The 4,465-nt window shown below is 37.7% G+C and overlaps 1 non-coding gene across 1 annotated transcript; it reads left to right on the forward strand.

Moving 5' to 3' along the window:
* Positions 1 to 222: 222 nt before the first annotated feature.
* Positions 223 to 329, forward strand: LOC141603251 (small nucleolar RNA R71). Its single transcript, XR_012525141.1, has one exon. It is a non-coding gene; the product is annotated as a small nucleolar RNA R71 (small nucleolar RNA).
* Positions 330 to 4,465: the final 4,136 nt, after the last annotated feature.

Here is a 4,465-nt window from a genome sequence, read left to right on the forward strand (position 1 = left end):
TGAGAATCCAATTGAGTAATAGAGTCAACTTCATGTTTTCCTCATCTAGTAGCCTTGCGAGGTCTACTATATTGTGAATTATGGACCGCCATTTCCTCAATCTTGTTCCAAGTTTGATTATCGTCAACTTCGGTGAACATACCATTTGATCCCATGTTGAGAATGTTTCTTGAGTCTTCATAAAGACCATTCCAAAATTGTTGTACCAAGAACCACTCGCTAAGTCCATGATGAGGACATGAGCGACAAATTCCTTTGAATCGCTCCCAAGCTTCATACAAAGATTCTTTGTCCCTTTGCTTAAAAACCGTAATTTGAGCTCTTAGCATGTTAGTCTTTTCCGGAGGGTAGAATTTTTTGTAGAAAGCTAGAGCCAACTTCTTCCAAGAGTCAATTCCAAGAGTAGCTTTATTAAGGCTTTTCAACCATTGTTTCGCGGTGCCAATTAGAGAGAAAGGAAATAAGACCCGTCGAATTTGGTCCTTAGTCACTCCGGTTTGTGAAATCGCATCACAATAGTCACAAAAAATTTCCATGTGGGAATGAGGGTCTTCACTAGGCATCCCCCCAAATTGGCTTCTTTCTACTAATTGGATAAATGCAGATTTTGCAATGAAATTTCCGGTGAAGTATTGTGGTGTGGGTGTACCATTCGGTAGGTTCTCCGCAGTTGGTACGGAATGTGATGAAAACTTAGGCATTGTGGGTTGGTTGTGTAATTGATTTTGTGTTGGGTTCTCCTTACCTTCTCTTGCAAAATGGTCGATGAACTCAATAGTATTTGGTTGAATATCTACAACCTCACCAATATCTCTCAAAGTATTTCTAGAAAGTCTTCTATTGGTTGTCAAAGTCCTTTCAATTTCGTGATCAATGGGTAACAAGTTACCTTGTGATCTTCTAGACATGCAAAATATCAAACAACTCGAAAACAATTAGAACAAACCTTGAGGATTTTTACTTCCCTAAGGCAAAGAAAGACACAACTAATAACAATCAAAGCAAATCAAATAAAGTTAACACCGTCCCCGGCAACGGCGCCATTTTTGGTCGGTCCGCTTTGAGCTTAGATTTCGGTTACTTGTCGTTAGGAGCACCTAGACCAAAACAATATTTATAACTTCACAAACAACTCTACTACTAGTAAAGAGGCAAGTAAAGGTCGGTTCCCAAGGGACGGGTATTGATGTAGGATTTTCGATTGTAAGTAGTGGTGTCTAGGAGTGTCACAATTTGGGTTGAGATAAGAAGATCACTAAACTAAATAACAATAAAAGTAAACAAGCAAGATGACTAAAATGAGATGTAAGCAATTGATTAAAAGCACTAGGGTGTCATGGGTTCATAGGGGATTCATGGGAATTGATCATACAAACATATTCTCAAATTATAAGCAAGCAATTATTGTTGTGATAGGATAGAGTTGGTTTATATCTTACAATCCTGGAAGGTTTGGGTCCCAGAGCCGAATCGATTAGATTGTACAACACCTACAAGTCGACTTAATCCTCCCTACTCAACTATATGCATGGTCTAATGAGACTCGAGTTGGTTTATGTCTTACAAGTCTCATTCAAAAGGTAAGTGATGGGTAAAAAATGCAAGGATTCATAGGCTCGCATTTCATCAAACATAACGTGTGCATAAGTTGAGAGCACAACAAGCAAGCAAATAAATTATGTGAACATATTAAATTAAGCATGAATCATCCCCCATGTTGATTTCCCTTAATTACCCATTAACCCTAGTTAAGGAAACTACTCACTCATTATCAAGTTTAACATGTTAACAAGGTTGTCAATCATATTAACAAAGCAAAACATGATGAATAAATGAATATGATTAACAATAATTAAAAAGGGATTAAGTGAATTATACCTAATGATGATTCCAAAATAATAATGCAAAGAATAATAGAAGTACTTGATGATTGATGGAAGGTTTTCAATCTCCCAATAAACCCAAATATTCTTCAATTACCCAAAATAAAAGATGAACAATAGAGAGATTAAGGAAATGAGATTTGCATTAATATTCGATTAGAAGTTGATTACAAGATTAAAGAGAGATTAGAATAATATAAACTACACTAAAGATTGATAAGAAGAACATGCTAATCTAATTAGACTAATGGGGTATTTATAGTGGGGATTAGGTGCACAATTTAGGGTTACTAAGGGCTTAAATGACGATTAAGTCCTTGAGGAATCGCTCCTCTCAAGAAAAGACGCGGGTCTCCTTTTAGCTAGTCTTCCAAAAATATGCGCATCTCGAATGAAAGAAGAAAAAGACGTGTCTCTCTGAAGGATAATCCGAGCGTCCAAGGGTCGTAACGGGCGGATTGGGGAGCTTCTGGACGAGCGGCCTGGTGGTAAGGACGAGCGTCCTGGGGAGCTGCTGGACGGGCGTCCCGAGTGGTGGGACGAGCGGATCCTGGCTCAGCTTCCTTTTCTTCTTTTCTTCTTCCGACAATCCTTCGGGATTTTGTCGGGGATGCAAGGATCTTCTTCATCATTGCCCATCTACTACATTATGTATAAAGGCCTTCTAGTCTTGTCTTCTCTTTGATGCTTGGTCATTAGATTCGATCAATTTAGCTCTATTTTGTCATAAAAATGCAAGGTTTGCACTCCTCTCCTACCAAGGAAACAAAACCTCAAAGAATATGCAAAACAAAGGACTAAAGATAGTAAATGACCCAAATATGCACTAAAAAGCATAGGAACGAGGCTAATTCAGGGACTAAATATGCTCAAATATTGGTCACATCAACCAACTACCAATGACTCATTGAAGAAGAGAAATGAAGAGAAGGCCAAAAAGGTTGAAAAAGAACCGATTGTGATTAGACTTCCGTTACCAAGTCGCCAAGCCAAGCCCAAGCTTGATGAGCAACTTTGAAAGTTCATAATGATTGTGAAGAACCTAGAGGTTTTCATCCCATTCACGGAGTTGATCAACCATATGCCGACCTATGCAAAATACATGAAGAACTTCCTTACCAAGAAGAAGTCCATTAGGAAGTTGGAGACCGCCGCATTCTGATGTGAGCGAGTCGTTGTTACTCAATCAAACACGTTTATATTCTCAATAAACAACTAGTAAGTGGTTAAGTCGAGGTCATTTTCTTGGACGGTGTGCTTTGGGTTTTAAGTCTATCTATCTCAATTTATGCTACTGTCACGATTATTGAGGTTTGAGGTTGTGTTCAAAACTATGATAAGGAAATGTAAACAAATGAAGAACAAGGCAAGTAAATAGAATTGGAGATGTAATCATTATGAAGACACTAGGGTGTCATGGGATCAAAGGGGAATCATGGTAACATAACATAAATGAGTCACATAGATGCAAGCAATTATTATATATAGTTGGAATCGAGTTAGCTTATGTCTTACAATTCCTAGGGAGACTTAGGTCTCGGAGCCGAGTTGATCAAAACTTTACAACACCTACATCGACTTGGTTCTCCCATTTAACTTATGCGTGGTCTAACAAGACTTGAGTTAGCTTATATCTTACAAGTCTTGTTGAAAAGATAAGAGAATCATGCTAGGTTATCAATCAAGCATTTCATCAAACATAACATGTGCATAAGTTGAAAGTGCAATAATAAAGCATTCATATGAACTCAGAAAGCATATATTTATCCCATAATTATGCCCCTAATCCCCCACTAACCCTAACTAGAAGACTACTCACTACACATCATGATTAATATGCTAGCAATGGTGTCAAACATCACAACACAAATGAACATGATGATTAAGCAAGGTAATAAAACAAGTGATTAACAAGTACATAAAGTGGGATTAATAAGGTTACCAACTTGGAAACTAAAGATGAACATAAATAAAAAAGAATCCTTGAATAAAGATGGAGACTTGTCACTTAGTCTTCGAATACATACCCAAGAGATCCAAATGTAAATAACTTGATTTTAACAAAGGAAATTGGAAGAATAATTGAAGAAACCTTTGATTAATGATGGAGAGTTGTCAATTCCCCAATGCAATGCCAAGAATTCTTCAATTACAAAGCTAGATCTAAGATTGTTTGATAAATAGTTAAGGAAAGATTAAAGTGCAATTTGTGGAATGATTAAAGACTAATTCTATTCTAATCTACTCCTAAGAAGGTTTAATCTAAACTAAGGGAACTTAATCCCCACTAAGACTTTTCCTACACTAAGAGGGTTTTATCCCTACTAAGAGTACTTAACCCTCAATTTATTACAAAGAGGGTATATATAGTGATATAAGGATTAGGTTAACTAAGGGCTTAAATGACGATTAGAGCCTTTAATTTACGTCCAAAGTCTTGCAAGTTCTGGAAAGGCACGCTCGACCTCTGCTCAAATATAATCATGCTGTATGGGGAGACGCCCGACATGGCATGCAGAACGCCCGTCCAGAGCTTGGGGACGCTCGGACCGACTTTGGGTCGCCCATCCTCAAGGGCTTTT

This window comes from Silene latifolia, chromosome 9, assembly GCF_048544455.1.
Source record: "Silene latifolia isolate original U9 population chromosome 9, ASM4854445v1, whole genome shotgun sequence".
Classification (NCBI taxonomy): domain Eukaryota; kingdom Viridiplantae; phylum Streptophyta; class Magnoliopsida; order Caryophyllales; family Caryophyllaceae; genus Silene; species Silene latifolia.